The 15,232-nt window shown below is 36.0% G+C and overlaps 1 long non-coding RNA gene across 3 annotated transcripts in view; it reads left to right on the plus strand.

Moving 5' to 3' along the window:
- Positions 1-15,017, plus strand: part of LOC104149188 (uncharacterized) — a 72,089-nt gene extending 57,072 nt beyond the window's left edge. Inside the window, exons 2-5 of one of the 3 annotated variants that reach the window (XR_011138207.1) lie at positions 8,301-8,612; positions 9,369-9,421; positions 11,071-11,197; positions 12,995-15,017. This is a non-coding gene — a long non-coding RNA (uncharacterized lncRNA). The remainder of the gene's footprint in view (positions 1-8,300; positions 8,613-9,368; positions 9,422-11,070; positions 11,198-12,994) is intronic. The other 2 variants (XR_695296.2, XR_011138208.1) reach the window with 2 other exon arrangements.
- The last annotated feature ends 215 nt before the right edge of the window (positions 15,018-15,232 follow it).

Raw genomic sequence — 15,232 nt, forward strand, 5'->3', positions numbered from 1 at the left:
TCCTGTCACTGGGCACCACGGAGAAGAGTCTGGCCCCATACTCTCGACACCCTCCCTTCAGATACTTCTACACATTGATCAGATCACCTCTCAGTCTTCTCTTCTCCAGGCTGAACAGGCCCAGCTCTCTCAGTCTTTCTTCATAGGAGAGGTACTCCAGCCCTCTAATCATCTTGGTAGCCCTCCGCTGGACTCTCTCCAGGAGTGCCATGTCTCTCTTGCACTGGGGAGCCCAGCACTGGACACAGGACTCCAGACGTGGCTTTACTAGGGCTGAGGAGAGGGGCAGGATCACCTCCCTCGACCTGCTGGCAACACTCTTCCTAATGCGCCCCAGGATACCTTGACCTTCTTGGCCACAAGGGCACACTGCTGGCTCATGGTCAACTTATCCACCAGGACTTCCAGGGCCTTCTCTGCAGAGCTACTTTCTTTTATCCCTAAGCATCAGCCTGCAAACTCACCACGCTGTCTGTGAACCAAAGTAGGCTCTCTCAATTTTATGTATCACTACCCCTTTTGCAGTAAGAATGTAGCTGAAAATTCTGTTTATTTGTAACCTACAACTATCCAATATGTTCAGCCCTAAATACATAATACTGGCCTAGCAAAAGCAAGAGTGTTTTGCTAGAAAAATATATACAAATGGTCCGCACTAGCTGAATTTTAATCAAATTTCTTTCTATTTGCCTAACTTTCTGACTATAACCTAATTTCAATATTTAAAGTATTTTTACCTGGAATATATCAGATAAAGAATCTTACCTTATATCTGAAGTCTGTCTGCATGTACAAACCAATGAGCAGGAATTTAAAAAAATAATAATAAAAAGCAAATTTCTGTTGAATCTTTTTCTTACTGCCAGCCAAATATATTAATAAATTATCAATAATTTCAGATCCCCATGGTCTTCACAAAATTCAAAACTGAATATAATTTACATTTACTGAGGTGTTGTTACTGAGGTACTGTTATCGCAGTAGTGCTAACTACTGAGAAGAAAAAAATATATATATCTTCACTAAACTCCTGAGGGATCAGAATAGAATATCACTTTATATTTTACAGGTTAGCAGTTGAGAAAACAGAATGAGGGTCTGAAAGTCAAAATACTGCATAGGCACATGAGACTGAGAGTGATGAAAAACAAACACGTAACTATTTGGATAACCAAGAGGCCACCTACTTTCTCCAGGATATATACTTTGGTGTTTGGAGTTTTGCTACACCATATGCCCAGAGGTATTGCCACCTATTTCTTATCTTCTGCCAGACATGAAATAAATAAACAAAAATACTTCAGAAAACAAAGAATAAACATCATGTCTCCCTGCATCCTAATTAACCAATCTAGTCAGTATTCTTGCTTCTGGACAGAAACAGAACTCCCTTAATCATAGCAATACTGGGTATTCTTTCATGGTTAAGCTCTATGGAGTTCATGAACAAGGAATATGGCTGATATATTTAATTTCTTTCAAATATATGTAAGGAATTATTTACTGAATACTGCCAGTGCATACTGAATGCATAAGGAAGGAAGAGAAAATAGTGGTTGCTCCCCTGTTTGCAAGTAGCATGCAAATTTCATCTGATTAAAAGATTAAATTTAATCCAGACTGTGCATACTTCCACTTCTGGAAAGTCTGTAGCTCTTAAAATAGTGTAATCAGTAAATTATTGATTAGAGCAAGAATGAGGATGTAATATTTTTAATACTGCCTTGATCCTGTTACTTTGCCAATTGGATGGGAAAGTCTGCAGACTTGACTACGTTGTATATCTGCATAGTCCTATCTGTGGAAATGGAGGTCCTACTCAAATTAATATTTCAGACTAAATAGCAAAAGGAGCAGATAAAAGGACTCAGATTTCTCTCTCTGCTAGGGGCTACCTAAAGGGGAGTAAGTGAAGCTCCCTAGCCTCAGACTATTGAAATACACTTACTTTTCCACTTATCAAAATTATATGTCTCCTTGGTCAGCATGCTGATTCTTTTAATTCAATGCATCTGTCTATAGCTGATTTTCTATCTATCTAATTCAAGGCTATGAATTGCTTAAACTTAAAAGATGCGGAAAAGTTAGGAGTAGTAATGTTCTTGTATGTAGAATTCAATTCCCATTCATGGACTTCAACCTGCTTCTCCTTTAACTCTCTCTCTTTTTTCTTTTAAGTTCAGTAGTCTAGTCATGTACTTATTTCTCTTTGCTTTTTATACAAGGATGATTTAGAAAAGAGAGCATAAGGTTTAGAACCAAGCATAGATATATTTTTCCATGCTAATGTATTCAAGGACCTGAACTGACCATGCATGAAAAATCATAGTCACTAAGAAAGTAGGACATTATAGTACCAGAAACTAGGACATATATTTAAATACTGATCTTTTATACATGTAAGTAATATGGCAAACTCCTTATGCAATCAATAGAAAGCATATGCAGCTTATAAAACCAGTGTAGATAGTATAAGGATTTATGCCTACAAAGTTTTGAGCATGGAATCCTGAGTTAATTCTTCTATCCATTCACCCCACTTCAAAACATTATGAATATTAATGTAATATTACTACAGTTGGCTCATTTTTCATCCATTTTGTTAGTATTAATGTTGAAAATCGTATCTTTTACATGTAAACCAGATCGCACTGCAGACCCCACAGTAATTTCCTAGTAACGTAAGAGTATCAGCAGAAAAGAATGCTAGCTATACAATGGAAGATACTGATAGTGTGTATTATTTCCAAAAGTCCTGAATAAATACCACCAAGCTTGGTCCGTAAAATCAGATCTGAAGTATTGTGACAGATGCAATACAAGAGTCCTATATATACTCTAAAATGTTTATATACTGAAGAACTGACTTACGGATAAGAAATGTTCTGCCCACAAAATCCCAAAGACTAGACTAATAAATGCAGAACTGTATTGATAGGCACTTAAATGGTAAGGCCTAACATAAGTCATTGTAGTTTTCCTATACGTGCACAAAAGGTACCATACCCCAGGATGAAATCAGACTGATGTTAAATTAAGAACTTGGGAACACAGACTTAGCTAAAATAGTCATGGGATAACTGCATTCGTTCCCTCAGTACTTCTGCATGCATCATTACTCACTGGAAACCCTACAAATGGTTTCACAAGACAAGATATAAAATCCAGGCAAGCTACTGAGAGAACTATCAGGTTATGAAGGATTAGGGTCTGTGACAGAAGATGAATGATCTTGGTGTCCTTCCATTTACATGGAAATCATGACTCTGGAGAGAACAGAGACAAAGTCCTCAGAAGGACCTCTGGAAGGGCAGATGAGAGAAAAAAGAACAGTGTTATAAACGTAGCATTCTGCTTTTTCCCAGCATGTCTGTCTCAGAAGTTATTCATATTAACTTATGAGACTGGAGCAAACAATAAAAATTTAAAACAATAGACATTCCTTTATTGATCATTCATAAACATTACCGAAAGAGTGTTTGCTAGTTAAATCACCTACAGTAACATGCAGAGTATTCTTCGTTTAAATACTATAAAATGTTCCTTTGAACTCTTATTCCTTGTGAATAGGAAACTGTTGCAGCTCTCTGCAATTAACTCAATTAGATGAGTTTTTTCTGAACAAAAGCAGCAATACTGTACAGCATAAAGCTTTGGGGTAGTTCTAGGACCACCTCTTTTATATTCATTCTTCCCTTCTCTAATCCTGACGCCACATGCATGCTTTGTTTAAACCTGTGCTACAAAAGTGCCAAAAGCTTAAACTCACCATAGGAGGCTGATTTTGCAGAAGATGACTAAGACAGGTAGCTTGTCAAATGGAAACAGACTTCCATTTGCTTACATAGAAAATGAAATCTACATATTAAGACATCTTTTCATGTAGAAAAAAATTACATGAGTTCATTGTCCATTTTAACTTATTGTTTGTACTCTAACATTAAAGGCCAGTGGAAATCAAAATTCAGCAAAGTTAGACAATTCTCTTGTCCCTCTGTGTTAATATCAGTGCTTGATGAAAAATATGTGTTTCTCCTCATCTCACCTCCAGTTATAGTTCCTGGTCCGACATATGAAAAATTAAAATATGGAAAGATTGTATTCAATAAGGAATGAAGCCTTGAGTTATAGGCAGCTGGTCTCTGCAGCGAAATACAAAATCATAAAATAACTGTTTAGGAACTTATTGTAGCATGTAGGAAAAGCATGTGGGAAAAGCACAGAAATCCTTAATAGGTTTGCTATTCAATTTGCTTTTGTCCGTTATATAAGTACTAAGTACTATTATTTAAGTACTTATGTACTTAAGTACTCATAAATCCCTTATTCTTGTACTATGTAGGAAGTTAACAGTGAGGATTATTCTGCATTCCAGTGTAAAAGCTTAAAGAAAGGTTTTTGAAAGCTTCATTGCTGTGACCCCAGCCTTGCTTCATTAAAATTCCATTCTTTTGTCTGCCAAAAGTAAGTTACTTTATTCCCATTAAAAGTTTGGCCCAGTCATAGCAAGAGGCATGTGAACGCTTTTTCCCTGTGATTAGTGTTAGACTTCAATGCGGCCTATTTGTTAATTCTGTGAAGCATTGTTTATGAGGAATCAAAATTCCTAGGAGATTCAGAAGAAATAGATCTATATAATTTTACAAGTTGAAGATTTAAAAAAAATACTTTTATATTTCTTTAAATCTTAAAATATAATAAACTTACTTTAAAGGGGAGTTCAGCTTGGCAGGCACCTTTATCATTAATCTTTATGCACTTCTGAAAAATCATCAAATGTTCTAACCAGCTTATGGAAAGGTTTTGCTTGATGTAGTATCAATTTCCTCTTGTAAAGAGAAAGATTAATTTGTAGGGGAAGTAGAGTAGAAAATGTTCAAAATTATTTAATCCAAAGCACAAGTGATGACTTTTGCAAATGACTGGATTCCTTTCCAGTTAGAATATTGCAAGGCCCCAGGGCAGGGTGCAGACATCATCTTTTCTGATCACACCTCAACCACCAACTGAACTACAAGGATCTGGGAGAAAACTCTATTCAAATTATAAAAACTCACAAAGAAATGCTACCCACAGTGATAAGCAAGTCCCAAAGAGAATGGCAAAAAGAAGTAAAAGGAAAGGCTTATGTATTCCCTTCCATATTTTTATTCATTGTCACACTAGTGGATATTCCAGAATTTCATGCAACTTTCATAGTGAAAACAAATATCAAAAAGCAGCACAGATATGAAACCTGATTACACAGTGTCCTCTGAAGGCAAAATCTTGCTTTATGTAGGCTCTAATCTTGATTTATTTAGGCTTTTAGTCGAGTTGGCACATGTTCATATTTTGTATACATTAGTTCATGATGAAAAACATAAAGCAAACAGGTTTGTCTACTTTTCACCTGAATTTAAGTGTATAAATAGTCAATCTAATTCTAAGCCTTCTCACTGCAAGCACCCCTTGACAGATAACTAATAGGTACTCTAGCCTATTCAAAACTTCTCTTCTCCTCTGATTACAGAAGCCTTGGAGACCAAACTTAGGCAACTAGATTAGTGCATCTAGTGCACCTGGTACACCAGTTTAATGCATCAAAAATTAGGTGGAATGCTCCTTATAATCATTCTATTTAGAGCACATACAGATTTTATTCTTCTTAAAAAGGGCAAATAATAAGTTTGCTATTCCATTTTCTGTCTTTTCTGAGTGCCTGTGGAAGGTTTATAATTGTGAGGGGTCCCATGCATCTCATAGCTTGATCTTATTTATGCAGGAATTTCTATATTATCATTTCAGATCAGGGATGTATAATAGATAAATCAGTTTACAATTGGAACTGTAAAACATTTTGTTTATCATGGATAATTTGAAAAACATGAAAGTAGACAAGAAGTCCTGTGAAAGTAAAGCACTGTGATTCACTTAGAAGAAATGATCCAAACCAAGCTATTAACAAATAATTCTTACATTCAAATTCAATCCTTTGTTTGTTTGTTTGACAAGATTAACTGATATTTACTGACAGTAAATAACAGATAACTGACAAGATTAACTGATTACTGTCAGTGAATGAATAGTTTAAAAAGTAGTTCTCATCTGGAGATACATTCAGTATGAAATTTACAATGGCACTATGTTCCAATAAATTGCAATAGGAAAAAAGTACAGAATCTTATTTGTTGGCCATAACTTTGCAAATCTTTTATCAAAATGTTTTACTGAAGTGTTAAGTGGGAAAGGCTGATTCCACTGGAGTTGTTCTGTGGTTGTCTTCCTTAAGAGCTATTCTTTGCTTGCTGTAGGCCTAAAAGGTGAGGGTTTGAAGGTTTGAGATCACATGAACTTGTTGCAGGATGTTGCTTTCCTTTCACAATCTTGATTTTCTACATTTCTCTCTTTTATCATTTTACTGAAGGAAGGTGCAACACCTTTTCAAAGACTTAGTGAAATTAAATATTAGCTACTATGAATATTTCACTTGCTCAGTGCTTTGTAAGATATTTTGGATATAAATTCAGGACATGGATGTGCAGTCTGATAATTCATGTGTATATGCAGTCTAATTATCATAGTTCTTGTAGCACGAATTCTCAGAACATTTGTAAAATTTTCCTTATTTTTGTTTATTTCATCCATATCATATATTAAGAAATTCCTTCAGTTCCACAAGAAAGAGTTGAATTCCTGCCTCAGAAGGCTCTCTAAACTCTAATATCATCCAAAGAGGCCTTTTAATTCTCAAAATATTCCTTCCAGCCCTGAATACTTCAGATGTTCTCAGTGAAATATTTATTGAAGACATCAGCTCTTCTTCATAACAAGCTTTGTAGAGGCTCTTTTTACTTTTCCAAACCCAGTAAGAAACTGTTTCACAACACTTAATGACTCAAAATATAAATATTCCATATTATATGGCTTCTTACTGTTAAATGATTTTGCTGTATTTTTGCAGCAAAGGTTTTATTATTTTATTGAAAAATAGAAGCAGAAAGATGCAAACATTTGCAAATAAGCATCTTAATAGGAATATGTCTGAGAGAGATAGTTACAAAAAGAGCATAGGATTTCCCCTGTATGTGGAGGCAGAGGAGCAGACATAACTGAAATATTTCCCTACTGCGCTCGTTCTCCCTAAAGTTAATTCATTTAAGACGTTAAAGAGCTCATAAAAGGAGTAGTTTTTTAGCATACCGCAACATCATTTTCTGGGAAACTACACTGTGTGGTTGTTTTCTAGGGCATGGTAATGGATGGAGGATGGGGATTGCCCTTGTTTCCAGATCTTTGGTGGGTTGAAATTGCCTTCAAGACATTTTTCTTTACCTCACTGAAACTAAAAGAACTTGAAGCTTCTTAAGTGAAGAAGCTTAGTGGGCATAAGCCTGCAGACTCATCTCGACACCCACTATGTTTTTTATTATCTTGGACTCTGAGAAACTCATGCCAGGCATCATTCAAAAATATCTGAGTGAGAACTTATTTAAAGAATGGGTAGATTGCTTGCAAGTAAATTTTATTCTGATATTAATCTCTTTGTTTTATGCCTGAAGTTGGATCCAAGCATACCACAATATTTATTCTCTCTTGCAGGCAGGAGAAGCCGTAGCATTGCATGAATTTTGCTCAATACATATATATTTTTTTGCTTAATGCCTCCTTACCCAAAAGGAAATAATTAATGAGAATTCCTGCATTTGTTGAATAAAATTAAGTATCTAGCTTTCACTGCAGCAGAGAAAAGCTTGAGAACATGTTTCATTGCATCCTAAAAATTAAGAAGAAAATGTATTTCCCAGAGCTAATATTGCCTTTAAGCTGTTTCTTGATTTTGAGGAGCCTGCCATCATTTTCAAATACGCCAAATTAATATTACTTGGATGGAATGTGCTTTCACATACGGGATGGTCTTCTGATTGCTGTGAGGACATATTTAACTTTTTAAAGTCATGCATACACACACAGAGTAACACAAATGTGTGTGGGAGGGGTGTATACGCTGTGTGTGCATATTTATTTTATTGAGACTACTGCTTAGCATACTTTAAACACATGGAGAAATTATTGTAAATCCATATAACTTAATTTAATTCATGCAGATCTGATGTAGCTATTAAGGGCAACAGAATCTGACTGAGGAAAAGCATTGTGAAAAATATTATTAATAAAGACAGGGCAAAAAAGATAGTGAGAAATTGATGATAATCACAGAGCGCAATGAAAAATGACCATTCTCCCTACTTTTTCCTCCTATAATATGATGGACAAGAGGATTGCTTCAAATTCATGAGGCTTTTTTTATTTACTACCAGAAATAGAACAGCCGAGAACCATCTGTGGGGTTCACAGGCACAGAAGCTCAGCAACATGCCAAATACTGTGGAACTAAAAATAAATGAACAACAACAACAAACTGCTGACCGTTAGCTATGAGATCCTGGATAATAAGAGTTATAAAAGTATTATGCTTCAGCAAGCTTATCATCTGAGAAGGTCATGAAGAATTACACTGCTACACCCAGTGAACTTTAGGTTATGGAGAAATGTTATTACCTTCCTGGGCGAAAAGGGGTAGCTGTGTTTGAGACTCATCTGCTGTTATGGTCAAAGACTTACAGCTCATGGTAAGTCACATAACTTTTCATGTGCACTGTGATGTGCTTCAGGGTCCTAGGCCTGTTTTATTCATATTAAGATCTACACAGAGAGCCTTATGGATCCCATCTGTGGCAAACGCCTGGGCATGCGTCGGTGTGAAAACCAGCAGTGGTGAGTATGCTCATCTGGGACCGTTACATCCCCATACAGACACCCTTTGAGGCCACCAGTAGACATTACGTAATGGTGTCATTGAGTATACTGGAATAAGACTGAAAGACCATGCACTGCTGTACTGTGCATTAAGTCTTGTGGGATCGACTGGTCAAATCCTCAGGAATTTGAGCTGTTTTACCGTATGCAAATGAGATTTCAGTGGGTTATTTGCCCTTGCCTGGGTGGCTGAATCTGCACATGTAACCTGTAGGAAAGTAGCAAGGGGAAGGCAAGCCTTTCTGCAGCTGGCGGATGGTCACAAAAGAAAATTCATCCTATGATTTCCTGTAATGAAGAAGATAATATGCGCAGGAAACAGCAGATAATCTGGGACAAAGACTTGTGAGACCTACCATTACAGAAACATGGGCTCATTATATTAGCTTAAACCTCTGCCCCACCTAGTAAGATAGGGTGACCCTGAGGGTGACCGGAATCAGATGCTTCAAGGCAATGGGTGAGGAAATTCTGTATCTATTGAAAATAAAGAAGTAAATACACCTCTTTTACAAAGCGTTAGTACTCCAGATGTAAATGTACAAACTTGCATAATCGCTGTTTTGCAGGAGTGACAATAACATCGCAGCTTTGCACAAGATATTTTATAGTGAATTCTCAGGTAAATAGATAAAGAATATATTTTTTCCAACATTTTTTCTTCTGTTTTCAGAAACACTGTTAGAAAATAGTCTTGATTCCATCCCTCAAAAAATAATTATTTGTGTATTTAAATTAAATAGTAGCATTGGAAACTTTATCCTGTGTTGTATCTGGATCATATGGAAAAGTGTTCACCTTTTCTCTGTTAAAATATCTGTTATTCTTTCCCTCGATGCTTAACTTCTCCCTCATAATATCCTACAGTCAAATAAATTCCTGTATTTAATTTTTCTTTCTCTTTCTTTTTTCTTTTTTTAACAACCTATTCTCTCTAAGTTACCTTTTCATTCGGATGGATAATGAAAATAGTAACATTTTGTATTCCAGAAGACCATCATTTGCATAACTGATTTACTGAAACATGCTGGAGCAATTGGCATTGTAAAATATTATGAGTACTAAAAGTGCTTTTTTCATTAATCACTGTAAATGGTTCTGACATTTTTAAAGGGCCAATTTTATGTGGAAATTATCCATACCCTTTGGGTAAAATGATTTGTTATTTAAAACCTCTTAACATGGAGTGGTGATACTACTTCAGTTTGTTCAAGAGAGAATTTTATAGCCTTTCGGGGCTAGATCTAGCCATATCTGCAGCTATATCTAAATGCAGCATTTATTGAATTTAGACATTTTTGGTTGTATTTATAATAAGTATCTAATATTATAGTTATGCTTTTTCAGCTAAAGATACAATTTTACAAATGAGTAAATTGTACAAATGAGTAAAGGAACAACCTTTATCTTCATGTATTTGTTTTAATAACTAATCATTCAGATAATCAGCTTAGCCAAGCCTGAGATATTTCCTGATTTCATGAAAGAAAAAATATAGAATTTTTACTTACCTTCTCACTATACCAGAGCTTTATCTTGAAAATTTCAAAAACCATAGATAGCTTTTTTTCATGTTTCTTAATTTTCCTCACATAGCACATACTGAAACATTGCAAAGAAGTTAATATGTGAGAATTTTTATTGTGGGAAATCATTAGTTCATATGAACTACATTTCCTGTTGCAATTATCTTCTTGTATTCATCATTCAGCAGATTATTTTAGATCTTTCACAAAGATGACTGTAACTACGTATCAAATCTGGAAAATACTCTGGTCTTGCCTGATAAAACTCTATGTTCTTTCAATCATTCCAACCAGATGAGTTCATGAATTTTTCCACTGAAAGAGTCTAAAATGTGCATTCACTGAGATATCTTCCTCAGAGGCTGGCATGCAGGAAAAGAGCTGATCACCTCTGATCATCTGGAAGTACCAGCACAGGTAGCCTCCTAGGGTTAATAAGCGCAGTGCTTGAAAAGACTTTGTAGCATAAAGTTGACAGCTTTACTCCATTGTGCTGTTTTCCTTACAGCATTAGCTGTCTACTGCATTTCTCACTTCTGAGTGGCTTTTCTACCTCAGGCTGAATAAGGGGCTGCAGATAAAGAAGAGATCATAAAAAGTAAGTGAGGAAAAACAGGAAATAAAGAAAGAGCTTTTGAGAACAGGTTCAGGGCTCATTTTCTCACTGAAGAAACAGTGATGTTGTCCTTGACAATCTCACTTTCATTTACTTTCTCTTTCTTTTACTTTTTCTCTTTCTCTTCAGATTCAGTTTAAGAAGACACCCAAGAGCATACTGGGTCCCTCCTACAAGGCCCTGTTCTCCATTTCCTTCATTCCCTGCCATGATGAAAATCATTGCTGTGTTGCAGCCATGCAACTTTAGTGTATCTGTATGTGTGGGTGTAGTATGTGTGGGTGTATACTGTAGTATAGTAAGTGAAAAAGGCAGAAAATGTGAATTAGTTATTTTTCATGGAAATTACCTTTGGCACAAACAGATCACAATCAGTGCTTCGATGAATACTGTGTAACAGTTGTACTTCAACTGAACAGCAAAAAATATATACTTCCATTACCTATTTAAGGTTTCTGTATTCAGATGAATGGCATCATTGTTTAGCTATATTTAGTAGCTTAGGCAGGAATCAAAAAATCCACAGATAGCACGTAATCATATAGTTATAACTACTCAGTAATACCAAGTTTACCATGAAATCTTACAAAATGGAGAATGGATAGTGTTGATAGCTTCTTCCAAGGTGTGTCTCTCCTGCTGGCTACTAACTGCTATTGACACACCAACTAATAATGTCAGTAACCACCTACGTTCTAGCCATTTGACTCCAAACCATTTTTGGCACCTCAGGATGGAGCATTTCACTGATCACAACTGGCTGTCACAGAATATTCCCAGACACCTGTCTTCCTCAGATTTGCCCAACAGCACACATTTTATTGCACCCTGGTTTTTTTTCCCCCATGCAGATTTGCCCAGGTTGCCCAGAGAGGTAGTGGAGTCTCCTTCCCTGGAGATATTCAAAACCCGTCTGGATGTGATCCTGGGCAATATGCTCTAGAGGTCCCTGCTTGAGCAGGGAGGTTGGATTAGGTGATCTCCAGAGGTCCCTTCCAACCTAAACCATTCTGTGATTCTGTGATTCTGAGATTTCTTTATTCACGGTAGCATGATAAATTGCAGGTGTATCACTGAGTACCAGTATTACATGGTAGGTTCAGCTCTCCAGGAATTTGGTTACTGTCCTTAATATGATTTCATCATGTGATTTCTATTTCTAATTTCTTCTTTATCCTTAAACTAGGTATGCACACAAGTTTCAGTCACTGGTTTATTTGTGCTCAATTCATGATGTATGTCTTTAAAAGCCATGCATAGACATTTATGAGTTTATACATCCTTCTCCTCAAAATGCCACTTAAGTCTTTCAGAAAGCATATACTTTCACTAGTATTTTGCTGAGCAACAGAAATCTTGCTACAGCATATAACTGCTTATCTGTCACAGTATGAAGCTGATCTCATTTCACTACAAATATAATATTTAGATTTCATACTTTTCTACTTCTATAAATTAATTAATAACGGTGGAATATCTGAAAATGTGAATGATGTAAAAATCTCTTTTTAGCCTGATTTCCTTTAGCCTAAGGAAATTAGGCTTATGCCATTATCCTCTTTCTGCTTGGGTGTAACCAACTTTCTCTGCCTTGCTTCATCTCAGTAACTTGAACTCATTAGCCAATCTCAACGAAAATTAGCAGAAGGATTAGGATGTCATAATAAGGTGCATCAGGTTTCTGAAAACAGTCTGCCAAATGAGAAGGAGAACCTTTGTACTGTCCTCACACAGTAAGACTTCAGTGAATGTGCATCCCTCATTGGACTCCCGAGAAGCTGGTTTTTAACTGGAATTGGACGAGATAGATACCAGTGAATCCAACCACATGACAAAAAGTCATAGAAAATCAGACTTTGTCAGTTCCACTCTTCACAATAGTTGCTTGTATAAAAATAACCATTTAATTACTTTGAACTTTTGCCTGTGGTTATGATGAAGCACTGCTACACCAATCAGCTTTGCCCTGTTACTTTTTCCGAAACCTTATCTGAACAGTCCTTCTAAGCTTTTAATCTTAATATCCTTTTTTTTTAATGTCTTGCCTCTGCAGAATTATTACTTTCAATTTGTGAAGAACTACGGTTACGCAAGGAGCTGATCCGATAAATGATAAAGACATCATCTCATTCATAAATGTTAGAAGTTTCTTATATCAGGACCCAGGATAACTTTGAAAGGCTTCAGCAGAACATCAGGCAAAGAAAACCCTAAGTGGGACACTGAGCAGCGTGTGCCACTTACTACGGTAACTGAGCTGGAGAGCGAAGGTGACTGCCTTAGATCAGAGGACATGTTTCTGAACATGGAAGCTGAGGTAGACGCTGGAGTGATTTAAGACAATATAACTTTGGAAACTGTGAGTTAGTATCAGCAATGAAGCTGACAGTTGCCATAAGTGTCAGATAGAGGGACTGTTATTCACTGATATGTGTATAAGCTAAGATTGTCTTTTTAACTTTGGCACAAGAGAAGCATAAACTGATGCATGATATGCAAACTGTTTCCTATATTTTAATTCCATGCTTTGCCTGATGCATGATATGCAAACTATTTCTTATATTTTTAATTCCATGCTTTGCCTGCTTTAAATGCATTTTCCTTCATGCAGATAACCTAAAAGGAGAGGAAATCATACTCCCTAAAGACAGGTATCTGAAGATGAGAAATTCAGAAAGCCAAAAGCCCTGCTTATGGTGCCTAAGTAAAAGTGTTCTGTACTAATACAGTGTGTTACTATTATACTGGATAAAATCAGCACAACCAGAAAATCCTGAAGACCATGAAAGAAACGTGGTAAGGAAGAGAAACTTGGTAAACTCATAATATGCAGAAAAAAAGATAAACAAGAATGAAAGATAAAAGAAACCCTCTTAAAATACATATTCCCAGAAAGCTTACCATTTTATACTGTTTTTATTTTAAATAATTATTTCTGTTTTGTGTATTAAATTGCTCCAGAGACCTATGTGGAAAACAGTCCTGTCTGCAAGTAACAATCAAATTCAACTTTAACATTTTGTCCTTCAAGAAAGACCTTTAAACAAAATATTTATTTTCTCACCCAGCTATTCCCTTTGTATAACTAGAAGTGTGTCCCTTCTTCTTTTCACTCTCCCTAGAGAGGAATGTTTCTTTGTTTCTTATATTTTTATAAACCCTGAAAAAACATGGTATGAAATGTACTTGCTCAAAACTATTTGATTATTGACTGATATTAAAATTAGATACTTCAATGAAATTGATTAAGAAATATCAAATAGATCACCTCAGTTGGGTTCAAAACACTTAACTTTATGCGTCAATAATGTCGTTTATTTCTGAATGTCAATATGTCAGTATAGGAAAATAGCAATGTTAGGGCATGATTCACTTGACCTATTTTAGCTATCTTCTTTAGGAAATGCATAGCACCTTAAAGAGTTTATTTCCCTCTATCAGCAACAAAGACAGGCTTGGCTAACTAGCTCAGATAGAGACTGCAAATATTTACATTTGGTCAAATGAGCACACTTTTTTGCTAAAGGCTTCATTCACAGCTGACACTGGAGAGAGAGATGAATTATTCCATGAATTATTATTTCCAAGGGGAAAGGAAAAGACAAATGGGATCACCGCCCATGTCTGCCTCAAGCAATTGTAGGCACAAGCATAGTACTGCTGCAGTGATTTAGAGGTTAAGAGTTCTGCTGCAGGTAAAAGAAAAGTTATACTGCAGCTACGCTCGTGTCATGGAGTGATGTTTCATACACTGGGTTTCCGATACTCTGCTATTTGTCAAAACATCTATTGTGGAGTGCTACAACCACATGCGGGTTCTTTCTCATGGAAAAGTGTGTGAAGAGCTATGATGACAATATCCAGCTGATGTCCCCATACAGAGTCATGAGGTGGCTGCACATGCATCTGAGCTGGGAGATGGGAACTCAGAAGAGTTACTAGATCCAGGTACATGGATGTGCATAAATCCAGCTAAAATATGAGGTATCTTGTAAAAAACAACAAAAACAAAACCAAAACAACCCCCCAAGCCCTGTTTCGACTTTATTTAAACATTTCCTATTTACTTACATGAAATTAAATATCATCAGATTTGAGACGTTTCTGTTCAATGTGTCTATTTCTGTGAAAAAAGATTTTTAGTGAAAAAATAAAGCAAAAAATTAACAAGTTTTTTTGTATTTCCTTTCTTTTGAATTCATATACATAAGCTCTATCTTCTACAATTTTACAGCACTGATTATTTGAAAGATATTACTAGATTTAAAATACAGAAACAGGGAACAAGAGA

Source organism: Struthio camelus, chromosome 1, assembly GCF_040807025.1.
Source record: "Struthio camelus isolate bStrCam1 chromosome 1, bStrCam1.hap1, whole genome shotgun sequence".
Lineage (NCBI taxonomy): Eukaryota > Metazoa > Chordata > Aves > Struthioniformes > Struthionidae > Struthio > Struthio camelus.